Source organism: Aulostomus chinensis, chromosome 1, assembly GCF_037954235.1.
Source record: "Aulostomus chinensis isolate RoL2024-O1b breed Wild chromosome 1, RoL_Achi_v1.0, whole genome shotgun sequence".
Lineage (NCBI taxonomy): Eukaryota > Metazoa > Chordata > Actinopteri > Syngnathiformes > Aulostomidae > Aulostomus > Aulostomus chinensis.
Window position 1 is genome coordinate 21,483,704 of NC_141320.1, and position 25,362 is coordinate 21,509,065.

Genomic DNA, 25,362 nt, shown 5'->3' on the forward strand with positions numbered 1-25,362 from the left:
CCAGGTCATACGATGGAGTTAGAAAGTCCTGAATCAATCTGGAGTTCCATGATTTCCTTGTGGTTCATGATCCTTTTGCCAATGTAGTCTGGAACAAGAGCAAGATGAACCTCCAAATATCAACAGGTTGATTGCAGGTGATGTCAAGTGGTATTTAGAGGAACCTCCTCCTTGTGTTTGGTTCCATGGTGGAAGGGTGAGAACTCTGGATCCAGTGATCCCAGTTCAAGTCTCAGAAGGACCTTCCTGTCTGGAATGTGTCCCATGTAACAAACTGATCAAGAGATGCAATGTGGTTCTAATGTTCTGGTTCATTTCTTGTCCTTTAGAAAAATGAAAATCATTTCTTACTGCCATGAACTCAGACTGTGTGTTTAATGTTAACAATAAATAAACCAACTAAGGAGCCAGTAGCTCCTGTGGAAAAAATTCTACTTTGTCAATGAATTAATTCAGTCTGCATCCAAGTTTCTGTCAGGATGGCCGAGCGGTCTAAGGCGCTGCGTTCAGGTCGCAGTCTCTCCTGGAGGCGTGGGTTCAAATCCCACTTCTGACAAAGGACATTTTCTCCACATTCCTATGCATCCACAATGGTACATTCCAAACCCAGTTGAAGCTGCTCTCCACTGATGGGAGTGAGTGGTTGAACTGGCAGCAGAGGAGGCAAAGGAGCTTCCCTGTGACGTCCCAACATCGCCTGGTTTCCTCCAACATGGAGCAGCCACCAAAACTGAACTTCAAATGTTGGATCAAAGTCTACTGATCCACCTGTCTCATGTTGATGAGGTCATCCAGCCTGATGATCTCTAGGTTCTCCTTTGAGTGTTTCCCTCTGGGAGAGTTCTCTCTCTGTAACTTGTGTGTGTGTTTGCTCGTATCCTGTTTCTCCTTGACAGCACTTTAGTGTTTTTACCACTGGTGTCTCATCTGTGGTTCATCTTTTATTTTACTTCTTTGTCAAAGATGAAGGTGTTTGTGGTCATTCATCAATCATGTGATGGCTCATGTGACTGTGAGTCTGATGAAGAGCTTGTAGCGTCTCTCACTCTGATCACTTCAGGCTATTGAAGCTACTCAGGTGTAGCCTGACTAGCTCAGTCGGTAGAGCATGAGACTCTTAATCTCAGGGTCGTGGGTTCAAGCCCCACGTTGGGCGTTCATCTTGAACATCCCTGCTTGTTCTCTCACTTTCTGCAGCTGTGATTGGGAATTGTAAGAAAAATCACTGAATGAACAACACAAACACAGACTGTGTCTGAAGTTCCACACCTGCACCCGACTCAGAATGAAAAACCAGTGTGGACTCAATTGTATCCACTGTCAATCCTGATTCTGGAGAAATTTCTTTGTGTGTTTTGATGGACGCGAGCCAAGCAGAAATTTCCCACAATGCAATAGGGCGGCGTTTGGTCAGTGTTGAGCAGGCATCAGTCTGACAATGATGTCATATTATTGTGTCATCACCTGACCAGACCCAAAAGTAGGCTCAGGTATCAGTTTCTTCTCAATGCTAATGTCTGCTAGCTTAGCCTGCTACTTTGATGGCTCTGCCTGCTCAAAGGTCCAGACCCCTGGATGTGGTGGTTCCTACCTGAATGTAGATTCTGTCAGCTCATGTTGTTAAATCAACTCACCAGGAACACCAGTAGATTTCAATGGACTGACAATGAGTCTCATTGAATGGGTGTCTCGTCCAACGAGAAACACTCAGTCTCAGGTTGAAGCTCATCAATGAGGTCTTGTGGATCAGTGGCTTGCATGAATGAATGAGTTGGAAGACTTCTTGGAAATTAAAGAGGATTTAATACAATTAAGAAAACCCTTAAGACAGAGAGATAATTCCAGCAGAGTAATTAAGGCCCATATTGAGTAGCAGGTATGAATTAGCCTGGATTTATCTGAGCTTCAAGTAGACGGCTAAGAGGCAGGTGGAAAGGTGTGTAGGATGAACGATGGTGACCTCCAACCAAATGAAGAAGACTGAGTGGAGGCTGACCAGCTCTACGGAGTCAGGCGGAGTTTGGCAGCGAGACAGGAGTCCAGGCCTGAATCGGTGAAAACCAACGTAACCGGCTTACGTTCTCAGCTGGATTCTCCCATCGATGTACGACGCCTCTCCAACGAACTGGTGGGAGGACGGCCTCCAAAGCCTCCACCTCGTCGACCGTGGCTCCCGCTGAGATTCGCTCGATGAAGAAGGGAAGCGCGTTGATGGGCTACCCTCTGGTCTCAGGCTGCTGGCTGCCTGGACTAAGCTGCTCTTCTCCGACACAAAGGTGGCTTCTCTCTCTTCAAGGCTCACAGGAGGTCAAGAGTGTAGCGACCGTGAGCCGAGATCGATGATGAATTACAAAAACAGAAAATCAAAAAAATAAATTAGAGGAATAGAAAAGAAAAGGGGGGGGGAGCCGGACCAGCTGCTCTAGGAGCTCACACACAAAGGGCAGAAACAAGAAGCACTGAAGAGAGCGCCAGCAGTGGATGGTGCCACCACTGTTACAGTAAACTGGTCCGCCTCAGAGCAGTGACCTTTGACCTGTGAGGGGTTGTTGGCCAATCAGCACACTTTGCTGTCTTCAGTCCTTCTCAGATATCAACAAATGAAGCTGGTTGAACAGACAGCAATCATCATCACTCAGAGACATCACCTGGAGAGGAAGACTGCTCCGAGTTCTGACAATGACAGTGAAGAGACAAGGAGAGCTGGACAACCACAGACAGTGAAACATTCGGAACATCATGTTGATACACGCGTGTGTGTGTGTGTGTGTGTGTGTGTGTGTGTGTGTGTGTGTCAGAATCGGAATCAGAATCTTTTATTTTCGTTGTGGGGGGGGGGTACAGTGACAATAGTTAGATCGAGCGCTCTTCCAGAGCCACCGTGCACCACAGAATGCAGATACAAAGAAAAGATAAAAGCAAGATAAAAGACACTGTCAGAACAGAAAGATCCATCAACCCACCAACCAGAGGTGTGTCTGGTACAGATGTGGAATTATTGGCTCACACAATGTTGAGGACACTGGAAGAAGACAAACAAAAAAGGCTGGTGTGATCCAGACCTTCATCAAAAATGGTCCTGGAGAACTGTTCAATGTGTCAGGACTTCTGTCCATTGTCTTCTGCTTATCCTGTTCAGGGTCATGAGGGGGTGGAGCCTATCCCAGCAGCTTTTGGGCGACAGGCCGTGTTCACCCTGGACAGGTCACCAGTCCATCACAGGGCCAACACATCCACAGACAAACATTCCAAGCCAGACTCAGGAGGATCTCTCCACCCTACAGACTGTAAAGGAACCATCAAAGATGGCAGTTGGAGTTCTGTGGATCTGTGCTGGATTCCTCGTCCTCACGGACCAGAAGTCTGTCTGAAATACTGCACTGATTGATGATCTTTTCATGAATCTGGAAAAGCTTCTAAAATGAAAGGAAAACAATCCTATCTTCTTCATGTCTCAAGCCAAATCAAACCAAGAGTTCTTTTATCATATTTTTTTAACCGGACGTCTGCTTTGACTGGTTGGTTGTTGAAAGAGAGCAGGACAGGACAAACAGCAGAAGACAAATATAGAGAAGGAAAGACAAAAGACAGAGAGAAAGGAGGGAGAGAATGACAAAAAGATGGGAACAAGATGAGGGTGAAAGACAAGCAGAGAGAAAGACAGAGGGACAGGGGGATGGAAGACAGACACACAACCAACAACAGCAGCAATAATAGTTTAGTTTAGTTTATTTATATTTGTACAGCACTTTTCATCCAGAGACTGCAACACAAAGTGCTTCACAGAACTAAGAGAAAACGTTTAATAAAATATAAAACAATACATTAAATACATGTTAAGAACCCGGCCTTCCCAACCCACATGACCACATACATGCACACACCACCCCCCCCTCCCCACACACACACACGCATACACACAACCACACACTGACTGTCAGTAGGAACATGGCAGGGCACTGAAAATCCTAGTGAGGAAAGACCACCTATGGGGGGCCATCCTCACCAGGAGGTGCCACAGCCCACAACCACAGGGAGCGCCGCCACCGAGACCCCCCGACCAGGACAGACCAGGTACACTCCACATATAATGCAGAGCCCCCCAGCTCTCCGGGCCTGGACAATCCCAAGGACGATGCCCCTGTGCCCCTGACCAGACACACCTCCCAGTGTGGAGGGCCCCCACCAGGACACACTGGAGCTAAAAACTAAAAGACTAAAAACTAAAAGACTAAAAGAAGGTAGAATAGGAAAGAACAGAAATTACAATGATATTAAAATATCAGAATGACATAAAATATAAATAAAATCTAAAAGTTTTAAGAGCTAATAAAAAAGTAGAATAACATAATTAAAAGACTAAAGTAACAATAAGATATCGTGATAAAATGAAAGGACAAGAGAGACTAAGTCAGTTAAAAGCTAAGCTAAAAAGGGGAGTCTTGAGCCTCCTTTTAAAAACATCAACAGTCTCGCGGTCCTCATGTTCTCTGGCAGGCTGTTCCAGAACTTTGGGCCATAATGGCTGGATGCAGCCTCCCCGTGGGTTTTAGTTCTGACTCTTGGAACGACAAAAAGGCCGGTGCCAGAGGACCTCAGGGTCCGCGAAGGTTGATATGATAAAAGCAGTTCAGATAAATAAGGTGGGCCAAGACCATTAAGACACTTAAAAACTACTAAAAGAACCTAAAAATTGATCCTGAAGCACACGGGGAGCCGATGCAGCGACTTTAAAACCGGTGTAATGAGCTCCCGCCCTCTGGTCCTCGTCAGCACACGTGCTGCAGAATTCTGGAGTCATTGTAGATTATAGATGGTTGTTTTGGGGAGACCAGAGAGCAGCAGGGTACCACAAGAATCTGAACGACTGGAAATAAAAGCATGCATCAGCACCTCCGTGTTGGCCTGAGAGGAACGGGCGACTCTGGCTCTGTTCTTAAGATGATAAAAACCTCTCTTAGTTATGTTCTTGACGTGTGGAATGAAATTCAGCTCAGAGTCCAAAATGACACCCAGGTTCTTTACAGATTGTGAAGGTGATGTGATCCTTTGATGAGTTTAGGATCAGTCAGAGATCAAAGACTGAAGCAGGAGATCAATGAACAGAATTCAGACATCAAAGACAGAATTCAGACATCAAACACATCCCTGATGGAGGCTACACCCCCCCCCCCCAGACAGTTTCCATTTAAGTCGTAAGTTTTATTTGTAAAGCGCCAAATCACAACAAATGTTATCTCATGACACTTCACAAGTAGAGCAGGTCCAGCGCCTCACTCCTTCAATGAGTTTCTTCTCCGCTTCGAGGACCCTGACACCCCCCCCCCCCCAGCACCAGACTCACACCACCACCTGACGACACGCCCCTCAGTGTGACCACAGCAGACATGAAGAAGACCTTTCAGGGAATCAACCCTCGCAAAGCTGCAGGCCCAGACTACTGCAACTCTCTCTTGTCAGGATGTCCTAAATTCTCTCTAAAGAGTCTCCAGCTGGTCCAGAACGCTGCAGCGAGGGTTTTGACTGGAGTTAAGAAGAGAGAACACATCTCTCCACTTTAGCTTCTCTCCACTGGCTTCCAGTAGGATCTAGAATCCACTTCAAAGTCCTTCTGCTAACTTCTAAGGCTCTCAATGATAAAGCTCCATCCTATTTGAAAGAGCTCATTAGTCCCTACTGTCCCACCAGAGCACTCCGCTCCCAGAATGCAGGTCTTTTAGTGATTCCCAGTATCAATAAAAACAGACTGGGAGGTAGAGCCTTTAGTTACCGGGCTCCTCTACTGTGGAACCAGCATCTCTCCATGGGTCAGAGAGGCAGACACTTTAACTACGTTTAAGTCCAGGCTTAAGACCTTCCTCTATGACAGAGCCTTCAGTTAGGACTGGTTCAGGTAGCTCTGAACCATTGATAGCTATGCTGCTACAGGCTTAGACTGCTGGGGGACACATCAGGTTACATGGAGCCCTCCTCTCCTCTCCTCTCCCCTCCCCTCCTCTCCTCTCCTCTCCTCTCCCCCTCTCTCCTCCTCTCCTCCCTGCACATTTTTGGAACTGTCACTACCACGACTTGTTGCACTTTGTAGTTTGGCCTTGGTGTCTCGCAGTCTCTCTGTGTTTCCACAGATCCACCAGAGCCCCAACCGCCGCCTGCATCGCCCCCCCCCCCTCTTATTCCCTACTGTCACACTGGCCATCGCTCCCCTTCCATGAACCAGTCTGCCATCCAGTCCCCCATCAAGCTGGCTTGCTCTCCCTGCCTCCCCTTCCATGAACCAGTCTACCATCCAGTCTACCATCCAGTCCCCCATCAAGCTGGCTTACTCTCCCTGCCTCCCCTACCAGAAGCTTCCTTCTTCAACTGTCATTAACATTTCCATGTTTCTCACATTTTGTATTGTAAACTGTTTTCTTGTCTGTAACAACATCTCCTGCACGTCTGTCCGTCCTGGGTGAGGGATCCCTCCTCTGTTGCTCACCCTGAGGTTTCTCAGATTTTTCCCTGTTAAAAGGGTTTCTATGGAGTTTTTCCTCAGTCGATGTGAGGGTCTAAGGGCAGAGGATGTTGTTATGATGCCATGTGAAGCCCTTTGAGACAAACTGTTGGTGAAAACGGGCTCTACAAAGAAAATTGCCTTGCCTTGCCTTGCCAGACAACATCCCAGGGTGAGGACTGAAGGACTGTGCACAACAGCTGTCCGAGGTGCTGGTGGACATCTTCAACACCTCACTGGCGCTGCCATCTGTCCCCACCTGCCTAAAGACTGCCACTATTGTCCCTGTCCCCAAGTGCTCCAGAGTGACAGGCCTAAATGACTACCGACCCATTGCACTCACCCCAGTAGTCATGAAGTACTTTGAGAGGCTGGTCAAGGCCCACATAGAGACCTCCATCGACGTCTCTGTGGACCCCCACCAGTACGCCTACAGGCAACACCGCTCCACTGATGACGCCATTTCACCAGTGGTCCACACAGCCCTCACCCATCTGGAGAGCAGGAACTCCTATGTCCACCTTCTCTTCCTGGACTTCTCCTCTGCCTTCAACGCCATCATCCCACATGGGGGACCTGTTCAGTGGACCTGAGGACTGGTGACCTGTTCAGAGTGAACCCTGCTCTCACCAAATGTCACCCCCCCATAACCTTTAACAAATCAGTGGTACAGAAAATGGATGGAGTGACTGATTCACTGCAGAGGCACAGCGATGTTATTAATGGAGGAGTCTTTTCATTAAAGACTGAAGCTCCATACAAGACAGAGTCTGTAGACAAGAACATCACAACCTGGGAAGCTTTCACTTCTTTGGACAGACAGCTTTGATTTCAGCTTCTACCTCTGTAAAATTGAAAGTAAAGTAAATGAAGCACCTGTGAAGGTAAAACTGATGATGTCATGACTTGTTCAGTCCTCCAACGTTAAAGTCCAACAAGTTTTGATTGTCTCTGATTCTCTGTGGCAAAATCCAACAAGAGGAAACAGAAAATCTTGAGGTTGTCTCACTTTTTTTAAAGAAAATCTGCATAGGACAGTGATAGGAGGCTTGTTTCCTTGATGAAAGAGACTGGTGCTCTCGTCTTCTTCAACATTGACTTGTTCTACCAGGACAAGAGAATCTGAGCTTGGATGTCATTTAGCAGTCAAAGGCTTGTTAAACTGGTCAACATCAGCTGGTGTTCACTCTGATGATGTAGCGATGGTCTGGATTCTTCCTTCTGGAGCACCAAGCTGCTGGGAAGAAGCCTGATGATGTCAGAGTTGTGTTCAGTGGCTCCTGCTGGGTCCATTTCTGACAAATGGGCTCCAAAGAGTTCAGCTGTTTAAAAGGCTCAGAGAAAGCAGCACATCATGGTGGTCAGGAGACGAGGTGGCCGAGTGGTTAAGGTGATGGACTGCTGATCCATTGAGCTCTGCAGGCGTGGGTTCCAATCCCATCCTCGTCGTAGGAGACTTTGGTTTCTGCTCCTAGATTACGGAATGACTGTGAGGCTTTTAACTGACACAGATACCAGTTGAGTCAACTTCCCTTTCACATCCTGACCAAAACAACTCTGACACCCAGAGCTCGCATGTGTCAATCACCTCTGGAGAAGGTCCCGCCCCCTTAGAGCCACAAATTCTCCCATCAGTGAAGAAAACTGAAGACACCTCTTGGATGAGAGCTGAAGTGTCTTCTAGAAACCTGAAATAGTCCACTTGGAACGTTTAAATAATTCTACAATCCTACAGTTTCACTGAGCTTTTGTCCAAAGCCACGTGCATGTATCACATGTATATAATATATATCTGACACTCTTTCATCTACTCATTGACCAAAAATACAGTCTAATACCAGTAAATTTGTGCAGAAGAAAACGTTGTTTGTGCTGCTTCTTTATTTATTTATTTAGTTTAGTTAGTATTTTTTAATGTATTTTCTTTCAAGTCACATTTTGTCCATGAACTTCATAATCAGAGTCACCATCTCATCACATGACTAAAGTCTGGGTTCTGTATTGGTGGTAAAATATCCTTCCATGCCCCTCACTAGTTTGCACACAGAAAAGCATATTTTACTGGTTTCAGATCTCTTAGCTTGTTCTCTCTCTTAAACCAGCTGTGGCAGCTTTCATTGTGTGATCGTTGTCATCGTCTTCCACTTATTCCTTACTCGTAAGGGTCGCGGGGGGGCTGGAGCCTATCCCAGCATCTACGGGCGAGAGGTGGGGTTCAACCTGGACAGGTCGCCAGTCCATCGCAGGGCCAACACACAGAGACGAACAACCATTCACACTCACATTCATACCTACGGTCAATTTAGAGTATCAATCAGCCTCGTCCCCAAATTGCATGTCTTCGGACGGTGGGAGGAAGCTGGAGTACCAGAGAGAACCCACACAGGAACAGGGAGAACATGGAGACTCACACAGAAAGGTACTGCGCCCGAGCCGGGACCAGATTGATGGAAATCAAGTGTCTGAGGCTGTTAGCAGCCATTAAGTTGATCTGGTTGGCACTGGTATTTGTTCTTGCTGCAGCTCAGGAGTGATTCAGGAGAAGAGTTTCAGAACAGCCAAGGTTGGGGACTGGAATTTTAGAATTTCCCCTGGAACCAGACAACCTTGGGAGGTAAAACCTCCAATCATAGCCACTCAGATGCAGCAGCAGAAGAAGCTGTCATCCACCCTGACAGTCAGAGCATCAAGTCAAGAAAACATCACCATCTTGTAGTTCCAAACCTCCACCTGTCAGATTCAGCTACTTCTTATTGTGGGACTTTAAACTTGAACACAATGGAATTTGGACAAGGAGTTTTCCTTCCAGTCCAAACATCATCGTCCAGCCTCCAACCAGAGGTCCATCAGTTATCATGGAGCCACAGGTGGAGTCTGGATTCTTTTCTAGAATGAGACGGCAATGAGAGTCCTGCCAAGTGACATCACTGACATGAATGGATGGCTTCAGTCACGTGACTGGATGACTTCAGTCACGTGACTGGATGACTTCAGTCACGTGACTGGATGACTTCAGTCACGTGACTGGATGACTTCAGTCACGTGACTGGATGACTTCAGTCACGTGACTGGATGACTTCAGTCACGTGACTGGATGACAGTGTAGATGCCAATGTAGAGGTTGGGGAAATAGTCTCTGAGAATCCAGCTTGAACCCACAGCCTCCTTGTTTTCCAAAAACCCAAACAGCGACCATCTGTCTCCCTCCAATCCTGTTCTTGGGTAAACAACAAAAACAGAGTAAAAGTCTCTGGCAACATATTTGTTTCCTGTAGGGTTTCTTCATGTATGTGTGGTGTACCTGCTTTCCCAGAGGACTGCCATCTTTGTTCTGTGGGCTGACATGTTTTAGTGTCAGCACAGGTCATAGCGCTGAGACTGAACTCTCATTCTCCTCCAAGTAGTATTTCCACCTCACACTCCTGCATATATTCAAGTGAACAGGGAACACAAATTTATGCTCAACTTCTTCTGTGTATTCATCCACAGTCACTAAACAACAACCAAACCAAACAAAAGAGGGTTTGCTAGAATGGCGATCAGCTGTAGTTCACCATCTTATCCAGGTCACATGACTCAGGAGTAGCGTGGCCGTCTGGCAACCAAAGGGTGGCTGGTTTGATCCTCACTTTCTCCAGTGACCATGTCAAAGTGTCCTTGAGTAAGACACTGAACCCCTAAATACTTCTGATGAGTAGGTTGGCTCCTTGCATGGCAGCCTTCAGCATCAGTGTGTGAGTGTGTGTGAATGAGAGGACATTGTTCAGCTCCTTGAGTGCTGCTGAGGTAGAAAGGCTCTGTACAAACTGAGTCCTTTTACCATTTCTTTCCTGCCTCTAGCGGCGCTGTCGTCACTTCCTGTGACCGTGGGAGGAAAGGGGTCCCCCTTCAGAATAAGTTTGATATCATTATGTTACTTCCTGTTCAACATGCCTTTAGCAGACCAACTCACAGAACAGCGCAGTGAGGTAGTGTAGCCGAGCGGTCTAAGGTGCTGGATTAAGGTTCCAGTCTCTGAAGAGGCGTGGGTTCAAATCCCACCACTGCCATCATGTCTCAGGTCACTGGAGAGGTGTGGCAGGTCTCTCACAGTCTCTCCTCTCTCTTCCACTTCAAACCTGTGACCAAAAGAAGAACCCTCCTCTGAGTCCACAGACCTGAGCATCGCTGCTCTGACTACCAGGTTACCTCCTGTGTATCAGTGTGAAGTCATGGGGAGGTAGTCAGTTGTTCATTTTGTTTTATGACAGAGGCTTCATTGTGAATTAAATAATTTTAATTCTTTACTTGAAGTTTCACGCTGTTTCGATTGAAAAAGGCGAGTTCCTGGAGAAGATCTTCTAGGGGTCCAGGTTAAAGCGGTGCCCAAGCTGGCACCAGGCGCTGACCCAGGTCCTGCATGGGAGATACTGTCAGTTCTGTTCTGCCCTGCTCTCAACCACAGGCTGGTGTTGAGGCCTGCAGCAACCAGGGCCCCAGTCACCAAGAGTATAAAGGCTGGTCATTGTAGCAGTGGGAGGAGTCAAAATGAAGACAGACCAATGTGAGCAGGACGTTCCTGGAGAAGTCAGAAGAACTTGACCATGTTTCCTACAGTACCCAGGAGGCCTGGTAGTTGTTGAAGGAAGCTCCAAAAGCAAAGAGCAGACAGCAGGATATCAAAAGAAAAGATCCAGACACTAAAACTACAAGTAGAAACAAGAAGAAATACTAAAAGCTTTGGAAAGATACTACAAGGTTGGATATACATTATTATATACACTACTATTCTCATTGACTCCTAAAGAGGGACAGGAAACATTAGAATGTGGATCAGATCAGCTGATTTCAGTGTTGAGTCCATCCCTCCATCCACTTTCTGTTCTTATCCTTTAAGGGTCACGGAGGGGGGGGGGGGGGGGGCGATCCCAGGTGACATTGTTCAAGAGGCAGGGTTCACCCTGGACAGGTCACCAGTCCATCAGGAGAAATGAGGTGGTCGGTATCATGCAACCTAAACTAAAACATTAGTCAGGTCAAATTCAGATTAAAGCAAGAGTCTCCAGATCAAAGTCAGAATTCCTGATGATGTCATCAGGGCTTTGACAGTAGCTAGAATTCTTTCTTTGATCTCAGGAGGACATGAAAGAAACCCAATTGAGGAAAGTAGAAGAGAGCACATTCAGCTTCATTAGAAACACTTGAACTGTTGAACAGTAGAATTTGTTTGAAACAGTTTACAACACTGAGTGACAGGATTGAAGAGGGGAGAGTTTTGTATTTTCAGTTTAATTCTAACTTAAAACTGTGGATGAACATTTTTAGTAGTTCATATTCTAACATAAAGAGGAAGTGATGTCATTCCCTTTTTAAAAAAACAAACAAACATGTGAAGCTCCTCCCCCCAGCTCCAGATGGACAGACAGACATGAGAGTGGCCAGGAAGCAAAGAAGTGTTGTGCTCCTCTCCAGTGCTCTGGTGTTGTTGTGTTCTTCTCAGCTCCATCATGAAGACTTGCTGGCACTGGGCGCTGGTGGAAGTTTGCAGCTCTCACTGGAAAGTCCTGAGGCTCCTCCCACTCTGAAGCAGGCAGTTGCTCCCAGCCAGCCCACACTTTCACTCTCTGGTGTAGGAGTGAAGAACAAAATCAGAATCAAGAACCAGCACTCTTTCATTGGGGCTCCTTTCTCCTTGTTCTGATCCAGAAATTCAACAGCTTCTATCATTGATTGACAGGAAATGTTGATGACACACTGGGATTTTTGTTCTCCTGCTGTCACTGTCAAGTGCAGCTTAACATGAGAGGTAGCAGGATCATTCATGTGTTCATGTTTCCAGCAGACAAGGAGGAAACCTGGGAGGACTTCAGTGATTTTGATCACTGGTTCTCACTTCATCTTCTCAGTATAAAGTTTAAAGCGAGCTGGCCAGGAGTTGAACCTAGAATCTTCTGATCCGTAGTCAGACGCGTTATCCATTGCGCCACCAGCCCTGTGAAGAAGCTGCTATGTTCATGTGTACTTGCTGTTACAGAAAATCCCAACAAGGTGGTGGCATTTTCAGGGGACACAATGGTGCAGTGGTCAGCACTGTGGCCTCCCAGCAAGAAGGTTCAGCTCTCCTCCTATTTGGTTGCTAGGAACCTGAATCAGGCCTCAGTGGAGCGGTGCTGCTGAGGCTGAGTGAGGCTGAGTGAGGGACTGAGCAGGAGCCAGCAGGTCCAAGCAGGTTCAGGCAAACTCCCCTCAGTCCACCAACATCAAAGCAGAGGAACAGAGTTCATCTAACAAAATGATTCATATCATCTCCTCTTGGAATGTTCTGGAACTACAAGTACACTTAAAATGGCTGACTTATGACCACAGAAGGAACTTTGAAGTAGATTTGATTCATTTAAGTCAGTGACAGTCTTTTTTTTTAAAGAACTTAGTTCAGGTAACTTGATTGTTTTACTAAGATGAGCTTTAATGTTATACCATTGAAACAAGACCTTCATATATTTATGATGACATCACCAATAGGAGCCTTCCCAGTCTGTCAGGTGGTAGAATTCAGTCACCACCAATGACATCAGAGTCAGAGTTAGAGATCAAAGACAGACATTAAAGTCTCACATTAAAGTCTCTCTTATTAAAAAAATTAAAGTGTTATATCTTTGAAAATATACTGCAATACATTAAATATTATATTTCCATGAATGGTAACCTCGTTCTTATATTCTTTAATATACTGCAATAGTAATGGACCCTCAATGACACTGTAGTGATGAATCTATCAAGGAGTACAAATGATTATAATCAGAGAATTTTGAAGTCAAGTTTGAGATCAGTTTGATCCTCTCTGTCTCCTCCCTCTCTCTCTCTGTCTCCCCCCTCTCTCCCTCTCTCTCTCTGTCTACCCCCCTCTCTCTCTGTCTCCCCCCTCTCCCTCTCTCTCTCTGTCTCCCCCCTCTCTCCCTCTCTCTCTCTGTCTCCCCCCCTCTCCCCCCCCCCTCTCTGTCCCCCCCCCCCTCTCTCTCAGGAGCTTTTAAATGAATATTTTAATAAAACAGAACAGGAGACTGAAGAGTGATCACTCAAACCCGGTTCCTGTCTCAAAGAGCTTCTCGGTGCAGCTCCCATCAGCTCCTAAAAACAGGAAACCAGCAGATTCACTGTTGAACGGTGGCATTAAAATGTCTCAAAAGCTGTCCTGTCCACCATTTGTTGGTGCAAAGACATTTAAAAACACCAGTTGAACATTTTCCAAAGCTGCTGTCACCGTCTTTCAAACACCTGGAATGATTTCCTTCCAAACCAAAAGAAACTGGTAAAAAAAACAACAACAAAAACCTCCTGGAGAATCAAACTCCACCCTCTGCTCCAACTGGACTTGGGACTTCAAATGACCCCCATTAAAAGTCTGCCTGCATCCCCATTCACTGACTGTTGTGTTGTGGGTCTCCTGGACAAACATGGCAGGGATCCTCTTGATCTCCAGGAGTTTAAAAGAGCAGCTCTTTTAAAATGGGTTCTGGCTCCGTTCAGGTTTAGAGAGCTGAGACTAAAATCACACATGAATGAAAGAGGGAACCCAAGAAAACAAGTCAGCGTGAAAGAGGAGCAGATTTTAAAACTCCTCATCATTTCCACCTCCAGGAGTGAAGCCTCCTGGGACCCAAGAGGCTCCAGCTGGCAGAGCTCTCACTGGTTTCTCCACCACCTCGCTAACCTGAGCTGGAGCATCTGAGAACCAAACAGTGACCCCATTCATTCCAGAGCCGACTCCACAAACTCTGAGCCCCCACTTTACCCACAGCCAGCAGGTCTCCTCAACACTGCATGACACACGACGACTAAATTTAACACTGAAGTGTCTCATCCAGAGATCTGTCACATGTGTCTGCTGTGGAGGGTCAATCTGTCCGTCCAAATTCAGATCATTAACACAGCGACTCCTAAGCACCAGTAGAGCCTGTTCATCGTCCCTGGGTGGGCTCGAACCACCAGCCTCTCTGTTAACAGCCGAGCGCGCTGACCGATTGCGCCACAGAAACTCTGAGTCTCCTGCTTTTCATGAAGAGTTTTCAGGCTAAATTCAGTGTGTGAGGTCCACACTGCACATTTGAGGGACCATGAAGGACAGAGGAGAGTCTGACTGTCATGGTGAAAGCCTTCAGCACTAGAACTGAAACAGCCCCACCATCTTAACCCCCCCAGACCAAACAGGCTTCATCAGAAACATACCCACCTCCTAGAACATCCAGAGATCATCAGTCTGATTAATAGAACATGGCAAACAAACAAGAACATGTTATTGTTTGATCAGAAGCTGAAACAATGTTTCTATGTTTGTCTGTTCTGGTCTGAATGAAAGAGGAGGTTTTCTTGGTCATGTGACGTGGATGAGCGTTCAACTAGAACTTCCTGATTCAACAGGATTTGAGTTTGTTGGGATTTTGTCAAAGACACCAACCAAACCTCTGAGTGGTGCAGATGTCTGCTGCCTCCTCAGAGCAGACTGGAGCTCAGCCTCACTCACCTGTGGGAGCCCCAGCAGAGCCACCGTGGGATGGAGTTTCATTTTAGGATCCAAGGTCCTGGATTGAATTGGTGTTTTGTGTGTTTTTAGGCCTCCTGGCACCGATGAATGAATGAACCATTGTTCCAGAGGGAGCTGGTGTCAGGTCAGTCTCTGTTTCTACAAGACGTCCTGCTGCAGAGCCAAACTGGGAAACATTTGAAACTCAAAATCCTGTTCTTGTCACAATCCTGCTCTCCTAAGTCAAGGCCTGTTCAACAAATGGTAGAGCAGAGGAAGCGTGCTGGGCCCATAACCCAGAGGTTTATGGATCAAAACCATCCTCTGCTAAATGAAAAGAACAAAAAATAGCCTGATTATTAAATATAATGAGGTTTTTTTCTGATACAAAGGGGTGGAATTGAAAGTGAACTGATGGAAGCAAAAGTTGACTTCATAAGATTTTTTTGTGATTCAACATAGCAGATAAATTTTCATTTCTATACTGATTATCTGCAATGGTTCGTGGACTCTGGTCTGACCCCAGGAACCTCCGCTGGATCTCCGGCATCCTCCTCTACGTCCAAGTTATCAGAAACGACGAGGTAATCCAAACTGGACTTCCCTCCGTCATCGTCCTACAGGAGACACCGGGACTCCTTATCACCCACTGTAACCCGTACACCCAGAGAATCTACGTTCACTTAGACCCTTGGGGCGTGTACCGTAAGCACAACCACCTCCCTCCACGGCTAACCGAAGGAAGACTGAGCCGTACACAGACCCAAGACGCAATCGAATTTACTAGGCACACCACTATTTACAAGCTCGAGCAGTTGCAAAAGTTTCTGGTTACAGAGAGACCTGGGTGGCCAGAAACGACCAAAACAATTTCTGGGTGGGCTGCTCACTGCCTCATCAGCTATCAGATCGCTGTTTTCTGTCGGGTTATCCGCAGCCAATACCGTTAGCATTCGCTCATTACAGAAACACATGGATGAACTTGATGGAGAGATGCCAGAGATTCAACAGAGGCTTCCCCAGCAACAACAACAACTTCAGGGAATTGGCAAAACCCTGCAGGGTACTATAGTCACCGTGAATTTGCACTCGATACTCCTAAATAACATGTTGCGTGCCTTATCGACGTTATTGCAGGTCGTCAAGGAGGACATCACCTCTGTGCGAATAGTCAGAGACTTAATGCAGGATCTTCTCAGAGAAGTTAGCTCCTCGGTTAATAGCCTGAGCGGTGGCATGATCCCCTCGTATCTGGTCTCCTCAGAACTGGTAGAAGAGATTCTCCAGTCCGCTACGACGACTGTGGTGCAATCCTCCCAACTCCACCTGGCGTATAGTCTTGGCAGCGCAATCCCTATTTTTGTAGATCCCCAGAATCTAGAAATAGGATTCATGCTCAGTGTACCCATCACAGAGCAACAAAACATTTATAGGCTGAAAACGGTCCTAAATGTTGGATTTTGGAGAGGCAACACTCGTGTACAACTTAAGACACCACCCACACTCGCATACCATGATGACGACCCAACGCTCTGTCTCATTCCAAACCTGGACATGTGCACCCCAACAAAAGACATCCATTTTATATGCCCCGAATAATGAATATTAAATATAATTAGTAACTTATTTAATTATCAATAATTATATCCATAATTATCGATTATCATTAATTTTGACCAATGCGCTCATCAGCGCACAACATTGGTAAACTGGACAGTTTGTCTGGTGAAGCTCTCTCAGACACTCCTTTCTTCATCCTCCCTTCAGGCTCAGCAGCATCAGAGTCAATGTGTCTGACTAGAATGATCTCTTGTTTTTAAGATGGCGCTGTTCTTTTCTTCCTCAGTCTGATGAAGAGCTTGTGAGCAGCAAACGTCTCTCCCTCTGATGACTTCATGCTGTAGAACATGGACGCCCTGGCCTGACGACCTCAGTCAGTAGAGCAGGAGACTCTTAATCTCAGGGTGGTGGGTTGAAGCCCCATGTTGGGCATTAATCTTAATCTCTTAGCGTGTTCTCTCTCTTAAAGCAGCTGTGGCAGCTTTCATCATGTGATTTATTTTAAAATATAAATATGGAACAGAACCATTGTAATCAGATGTCAGGACATTTGAAGGAATGTCAATCTCCTGTTGAAATGTTGCAGTGTGCAGCTGAGGCTCTCTGGCAGTGGCACCAGGAGCCCCAATGGCAGAACCTGGACCCTCCTGGAGGAGAACCACAGGTGAGGGCCTTCTTGGCTCCAGATTGATGGAAATCAAGTGTCTGAGGCTGTTAGCAGCCATGAAGTTGATCTGGTTGGCACTGGTATTTGTTCTTGCTGCAGCTCAGGAGTGATTCAGGAGAAGAGTTTCAGAACAACCCAGGTTGGGGACTGGAATTTTAAAGTTTCACCTGGAACCAAACAACCTTGGAGGGTAAAACCTCCAATCATAGCCACTCAGATGCAGCAGCAGAAGAAGCTGTCATCTACCCTGACAGTCAGAGCATCAAGTCAAGGAAACATCACCATCTTGTAGTTCCAAACCTTCACCTGTCAGATTCAGCTACTTCTTATTGTGGGACTTTAAATTTGAACACAAACAGTGTCTAGACGCACGATGGCCCAAAAACGGCCCGCATCCCAATTGCAGATCAGCACCACACCAGACCCAGGATTGGTCCAGTTCTGATTTTACTTCAGTATTTGGCACCTTCGGATGTTCGGACCGAATCCGGTTAGTTCCACACATTTTCATTTCACCTTGGATTTTAGAGCTTTCGTTAAAACCTGTATTTCATTTGTGGGCCACAACTGTCATGTGTGCACCACAGGCGGATCAGGAAGCTTTCAAACGGATCTGGCCCAAAGACTCCTGCTATCTGGGCAGTGTAGATGCCAATGTAGTGATTGGGGAAATAGTCTCTGAGAATCCAACTTGACGGTCCTGCTAAGTGTTGTGATGCTCAAATGTTCTGTGAAATAGTTGGACCCTCAGCAGAGATGCTAGATTAGGAGTTGATGGGAGTTGTTGCAGATACCAGGGTCCAAAGTCCAGCTTGGACCAAGTTTGTGCAGTTCTTTGTCAAGCTAGCAGCAATTCTTTTCTTTTCACATCGCTGTCTCCTGATGACTCAGGACCAGTTGATGTCCATTTATCTGTCATGGTGACAGAGAACTTTCTCCAGCTCAAACAGGACAAAACTGAGGTCTTAATTGAAGGTGGTGGCAGCGTTGTTAGGGCCTGAGCCTCCTCCCAACCAGCCACAGCCAAGGAGCAGGAGTTGGCCATAGAAAAAAGCAATTCCTCTTTCAGAGTCCGTCAGAGACCTGCTGGAGGCTCCACCAAGATTTGAACTCGGATCACTGGATTCAAAGTCCAGAGTGCTAACCATTACACCATGGAACCAGTCCAAAAAAAAAAGACATGAGTGAGAAAAATTATGGCGCTTATCATGTAGGCGGGAGTACAGTGGTTGTCTGGTTTTAATTTTCACAAACACCCATCCATGCATTTATCCATTGTCTTCCGCTCATTCCTGTTAATGGTTGCAGTGGGGCTGGAGCCCAGCCCAGTGTCAACTGGCGAGAGGTACACCCCGGAAAGGTCACCAGTTCATCTCAGGGCCAACACCTTGAGACAAACAACCATTCACACTCACATTCATACCTACGGTCAATTTAGAGCATCCAATTAGCCTAGTCCCCAATTGCATGTCTTTGGATGGTGGGAAGAGGCCAGAGTACCTGGGGAGAACCCACACAGGCACGGGGAGAACATGCAAACTCCACACAGAAAGATCCTGTGCCAGAGCCTGGGCTCAAACCTGGAACCTTCTTGCTGTGAGAAAATTGTTTTTAGTTTATTTGACAGCTGATTGAAGACGTGGGTCAAAACTGACCGTTACCATAGAGATGGGAACAGAAAGCTGACACAAGAGGAAGGTTCCAGCTCTGAAAAAGGAGTTTGATCAAAATCTTGAACTGCCAGTAGAAATATCCTTTTGTATGTTGACCTTTGTTGACAGAAGTCACTTTAGCTTGGCAGTGACAAGAATGGCTGCTAGCTTGACAAAGAACAGCACAAACCAGGTTCAAGCTGGACTTTGGACCCTGGTATCTGCAACGACTCCATCAACTCCTGATCTAGCAGCTCTGCTGGGTCCAACTATTTTACAGAACATTTGACAGACCTGTGGAGCACTGAGGACACACATGAGTTGATCACATGATCCACTGAAGCGCCATTTTACCTGCCACTGAGGTCACCAACATGAGCTGGAGTTGGGAATCTTGAACTGAACCTGGTATCACAGCGACACCTGCTGCTGCAAAATGGAACAGCAACATTGAACCAAGTACAGGATTGGAGGGAGACTGATGGTCGCTGTTTGGGTTTTTGAAGAACAAGGAGGGCATGGGTTCAAGCTGGATTCTCAGAGACTATTTCCCCAACCTCTACATTGGAATCTACACTGTCATCCAGTCATGTGACTGAAGTCATCCAGTCACGTTACTGAAGTCATCAGTCATGTGACTGAAGTCATCAGTCATGTCAGTGATGTCACTCTGCAGGACTGTCATTGCCGTCTCATTCTAGAAAAGAATCCAGACTCCACATTTCTGGGGCAGTTTTGGTCTTTAAACACTTGACAGTTCCAGGAGATTTAGTCTGGCTCAAGATCTTCAGATCAACCCAGGACAGAAGGCTATGACTCCATTGGATTGTATAGTTGGAGCATTCAGAGATCTGGTGGATCTCAGTAGGAGCTGTATTTATCCACTGAATGATCCTGGTCAATGTGATCCTGCTCCTCCATCTCTAAGGCTGACAGAGCAGGAGGACCTGACTGAGAAGAAAGCTGCCCTTGAGCAGCTTCAGTCTCTGTGTGACAACACACAGGCAGAAAACCAGAATTTGAGGGAACAAGTTTCTACTCTTGAACGTGAGAATAAAAGAGCAATCCAGGAGCTCCAGAACCTCACTGCTGTGGTGGCCAACCTCCAAACAGTCCAGGACAAGAACCAGACTCAGATAGAAGATCTGAACGCAACAGTCCACAGTCTTCAGTGTGAGGGGAGGAAGGTTGATGGAGAGAACAATGAGCTCAGAAAAGAACTGACCCAGGTTCAGTCTCTGAGGGAGAGTGAACAGGTGGAGATGAAATGTCTTGAGGAAGACCTGACTGAGAAGAAAAGTGCTCTTGATCAGCTTCAGTCTCTGTGTGACAAGAGATGGACAGAAAACCAGAATTTGTGGGGACAGGTTTCTAGTCTTGGACAAGAGAAGATTATTGCATATCAGCTGGTAGAGAACATGTCTGCCATGGTGGGCAACCTTGAATCTGTGAGGGAGGAGAACCAGACTCAGATCAGAGACCTGAACACACAAGTCCACAATCTTCAGCTTGAGGTGAAGATGGTTTACAAGGAGAAATGTGACCTCAAGTGTGAGCTCAACTCCATCCAGGCAGAGAAGAACAAAATGAGAGAAGAACTCACTGAGAAGAAGACGACTCTTGAACAGCTGAGTGAGTGGGTGAGAGTGAGGAGAGAGAGGCAGAAAATGGATGTTTGAGGAGACGAGTTTCTACTGCATCTCAGGAGACAGAGACCTTCACTGCTGAGTTGGCCCACCTTGAATCAAGGAAGGACCAGGACCCCACAAAGACTGGCAGTCTGAACGGTGAAGTTCAGAGTCTTCTATGTGCAGTGAGAACACAAAAGAAGAAAAGGAGCAGTGCTCAGGGGGAAATCCTGGGAAATCTTCATGATTTAAAAAGCTGTTTGAAAGAGGAAAATCAAGGCCTTCAAGCGAAGGTCCAGCAAACTTCTGAAGAGCAAGCAGACTCTCCCCTACGTCCAGCCAGAGAAGAGCAAGCAGACTCTCCCCTACGTCCAGCCAGAGAAGAGCAAACAGACTCTCCCCTACGTCCAGCAAGAGAAGAGCAAACAGACTCTCCCCTATGTCCAGCCAGAGAAGAGCAAACAGACTCTCCCCTATGTCCAGCCAGAGAAGAGCAAGCAGACTCTCCCCTACGTCCTGCCAGAGAAGAGCAAGCAGACTCTCCCCTACGTCCAGCCAGAGAAGAGCAAGCAGACTCTCCCCTATGTCCAGCCAGAGAAGAGCAAGCAGACGCTCTCATATGTTCTTCTGCAGAGGAGCGATGGGATTCTGCTGCATGTCCTGTGACTGAAGAGCAGAATGATGGGGGCACCCTGGAGACTGGACCTGCTGCGGGTCAGACCAGAGGTCTACTGAGCCGTGTGACATCTGGTGTAGAAGATGCTCTGTTTATGTTCATAGTTTTTTCTTTGTGTGCTTTTCCTCAACTTTGTTTTCTTTGTTTGTTATATATGATGATACCTTGATCACCACAGCAGTTGATCCCAGCTTGATTAGCTGAGTGCTTTGCAGTCTAAAGCACTTTAGTGATACCTGTGGGGTCCCTTATCCTCACTGACCACAGGGATTCAGCCTCACTGAAGGAGAGTGAACCTTCCAGGTTGCAACTCCTAGAATACCTAGAATTCTGTCTTTGATCTCAGGAGGACATGAAAGAAACCCAATAGAGGAAAGTATAAGAGAGCACATTCAGCTTCATTCACTGTTACACTGTTTATACTGTTTACATTGTCTGCACTTTATTCACTCACTCCAGTCACCTTACTCTTCATTTTACATTGTGTACATACTGTATGTAGTATATTTATTGTATTTTATCTTTAATCTTATTTTTATTCTCTTATTTATTCCCACTGTCATGTCCCTCTTTTTTTCTATTGTTTTTTAATGTCATGCTGCTCAGTTGTACCGTACTTTAATTGCCCCTCGGGGATAAATAAAGACATCTGAATCTGAATCTGAATCTGAATTAGAAACACTTGAACTGTTCAACAGTAGAATTTGTTTGAAACAGTTTACAACACTGAGATTTTTGTATTTTCAATTCAATTCTAACTTAAAACTGGGCATGAACATTTTTAGTCGTTCATATTCTAACATACAGAGGAAGTCATGACATTCCCTTTTTTTTAACCTGTCCTGTTCAGGAAATGGAAATTTAGCTGCTATGTTGAATCAGAAAAACCTTTTGAAGTCTACTTTTGCTTCAGTCAGAAAGTGGACTGTTGTTAACTCTCACAATGGTTGGTGATTCTGGAGGAAGACAAAATGCTTATGAACCTCTTTTTAACAGACACACATTTCTACAGACACTGGTTTATTTTATTTTTCTTCTTTTAGCAGAGGATGGTTTCGATCCATCGACCTCTGGGTTCTGGGCCCAGCACGCTTCCTCTGCACCACTCTGCTCTACCATTGACTGAACAGGCCTTGTTTTAGGACAGCATTCTCTGTCTTTGTCTCTGCCCTGCTTTCCTGCTCTCTTTCCCCACAACCAGTCAAAGCAGAAGGCCGTCCCCACTGATCCTGGATCTGCTCGACGTTCCTGCCTGTTAAAAGGAAGGTTTTCATCACCACTGTTGCAGGATGTGCCGCTGATGGAGAATTGTTGGGTGGAGTTTTATTGAAGGAGTTTGGTGCTGGACCTGCTCTACTAGTAAAGAGTCAGGAGAGAACTTTTGTTGTGACTTGACACACACACACACACACACACACACACACACACACACACACACACACATTCATTTCTTCCTGCCATGAACACAGACTGTGTGTTTAATGTTAACAAAAATTCTACTTTGTCAGTGAATGAATTCATTTGATATTGAAGTCTGCAAATTTCAGTGTCTGTCAGGATGGCTGAGCGGTCTAAGGCGCTGCGTTCAAGTCGCAGTCTCTCCTGGAGGCGTGGGTTCAAATCCCACTTCTGACAAAGGACATTTTCTCCACATTCCTATGCATCCACAGTGGTAAATTTCAAACCCAGTTGAAGCTGCTCTCCACTGAGGGGAGTGAGTGGTTGAACTGGCAGCAGAGGAGGCAAAGGAGCTTCCCTGTGACGGTCCAACATCGCCTGGTTTCCTCCAACATGGAGCAGCCACCAAACTCTAACTTCAATGTTGGATCAAAGTCTACTGAAGGAATGTGTTTGGTTCAAAAACCCATTTGTGTTCATCCTTCAATTCACATTTTGTCCATTAACTTCATCATCAGAGTCTCCATCTCATCACATGACTAAAGTCTGGGTTCTGTGTTGGTGGTAAACATCCTTCCACTCACCCAGGCTCCTCACTGGTCTGCACACAGAAATGCATATTTTACTGGTTTAACCAGTTCCTCAAGTAGTTTAGGAAAAAAGACACTTTGTTAGTTCCTGTAAAGGTCCCACTTTGGGTCGTAACACTTTTTTCCTGACTGCTTGACGTCTCAGTCAGAACAGCTGAGATGAGAACTGAATGTCTGGATTTCTTCCTGACATCATCAGGGTCTGAGGAGTTCATTAATAAAATGATTCAGTAAGATGGGAGTTAGAACTTGGAGACCAAAGGAAGAACCTCCAAATTCAGGACCCTGAGATCAAAGTGAACACTCTGATCTCAGAGGTCTGGGATATTTCACATCCTGATGGCCCTCCAAAATAAGAGCACTGTCTCACTGTCTAAAAATTATCATTTGTTTGTGAAAAAATCAGGGTAGGTTTTTCAGACTTTGTCAGACCTTTCCCCAAATCATCATTTGTTTGTGGAAATTAGATCCAGAAAACCACTGTAGTCCCTCGTACATGCTTAGTGCCATAGTTTGTCTCACTTGTTTCATCTTTGATGGTTCCATGGTGGAATGGTGAGCACTCTAGACTCTGAATCCAGTGATCCTCAGTGGAGCCTCCAGCAGGTCTCTGACAGGTGTTGATAGAGGAGTTGTGGCTGCTGACTACAGTGGAAGACACCATCAACAATGATGTTTAGCTCTCAGCTCCTTCAGTCACATGACTGGGTCATCCTGTCATGTCAGTGATGTCACTTGGCAGGACTGCCATTGCATTCTTAATTCTATAACATCTGAGATTAAAATCTATGGAATTACAACCAACAAGCAGCCAAACACCTGATCAGATGCTCCTTCATCAGGCTGAGGAGAATCAATCTAAACTGGGATGAAGAAAATTAACTGAGAGGAGAAACCTCCTGATTGGATGACATGGACCCACCTGATCCATGTCAGCCTTGTTGGAGCAGAAAGAGGTGGATCAGAGGAATCAGTGGATCAAGACTCAGGTGGCAGATGAAGAATCTCTGTATTCACAATGGAGTCAGAGAAATCTTCCAACGTGAGAGAACGTGACAGACCATTTTATACTGAAGACAGGCTGTGCGTGTGTGTGTGTGTGTGTGTGTGTGTGTGTGTGTGTGTGTGTGTGTGTGTGTGTGTGTGTGTGTGTCCCTACTGACTGGAAACTGAATAATAACCAGACTAACTTTTATCATTGACCAAGTCTGGTTGACTCACTAAATTCATAACTCAAGTGATTATTTAATTAATAAACAGAACATTTGTCTAAAGTCATGATCAAATTAATGTAAAATCTGAGCAACGAGGGTTTGAAAATGTTCCAATGAGCCAAACCAATGTTGACAGTTAAAAGAAGCCAATGTGGGAGGATTCTTTCTGTCTCAGCAGTAAAGACCAATCCCACAGCTCACGTGAAGCATCAGGTCCTCTGTGAGAGGTGGGAATCCAACCAGGGACCTTTAGATCCACACCAATCTTCCCTGACCTCATAGAAACTGGAACCTTTCAACAAATAAATTCAAATTCAACTCAGCAGCAACTCTAGAACAGTTGCTAACTTGCTAATTCCTGTTAGCTCCAGATCAGACAATGCAGGCTCACCTTCACGCTTGGTTGTACGACCGTCACCAGTTGAAGCTTCTCTGGTTCAACAAACTCTGGGGACTCAAGACACAAGTCAGCACCGGTGCAGGTCCAGATCCAGATGTTAGCTGAGGGGGACAATGGCTTAAGGGAGCTCCAGGGAGCTGGTTTGAACTGGTCCCTCATCTCTGTGAGTAGAAGCCATCTGAGGTGGAGGGTGGAGATCTGCTTTGACCTCCTGATCTCCCAGTAAAGCCAGTATAGATGTTGAGCTTGGAGGAGTTGATGGCCTCCTTCATCTTCTTGTTGGAGGTGTTTGCTAAACTCAGCACCACCACAGATCAGAGGAAAGTCCACTTGTCAGCTGGAAACTGGAGTTTCTAGTGACCTGCAGGATCTTAGTTGTGGTGGCAGCAGGCCTGTTCCAAGAGCTTTGCTCACATTCCTGATCAGGCTCCATAATGGTTCTGGACCACTGAGTGATAGAAGCTGATCCTGGGGGTGGACTGTCTTTAGGGGGCTGAGGTGTCTGGTGGTCTTGGTGGACCCTCTGTATCTCAAGCTGAGACCACAGAGTCCTGTGTTCTTGAGTCATTGTCTATAGTCTCTGT

At 46.1% G+C, this 25,362-nt stretch overlaps 5 non-coding genes across 5 annotated transcripts; 3 read left to right on the forward strand and 2 right to left on the reverse strand.

Annotated features, from left to right (window-relative positions):
• The first annotated feature begins 473 nt into the window (after positions 1-473).
• On the forward strand, positions 474-556 carry trnal-cag (transfer RNA leucine (anticodon CAG)). The gene has a single exon. It is a non-coding gene; the product is annotated as a tRNA-Leu (tRNA).
• A 527-nt stretch (positions 557-1,083) lies between these two features.
• On the forward strand, positions 1,084-1,156 carry trnak-cuu (transfer RNA lysine (anticodon CUU)). The gene has a single exon. It is a non-coding gene; the product is annotated as a tRNA-Lys (tRNA).
• An 11,236-nt stretch (positions 1,157-12,392) lies between these two features.
• On the reverse strand, positions 12,393-12,465 carry trnar-acg (transfer RNA arginine (anticodon ACG)). Its single transcript has one exon. It is a non-coding gene; the product is annotated as a tRNA-Arg (tRNA).
• A 5,845-nt stretch (positions 12,466-18,310) lies between these two features.
• trnaq-uug (transfer RNA glutamine (anticodon UUG)) lies at positions 18,311-18,382 on the reverse strand. Its single transcript has one exon. It is a non-coding gene; the product is annotated as a tRNA-Gln (tRNA).
• Positions 18,383-22,728: 4,346 nt separating this feature from the next.
• Positions 22,729-22,811, forward strand: trnal-caa (transfer RNA leucine (anticodon CAA)). The gene has a single exon. It is a non-coding gene; the product is annotated as a tRNA-Leu (tRNA).
• The last annotated feature ends 2,551 nt before the right edge of the window (positions 22,812-25,362 follow it).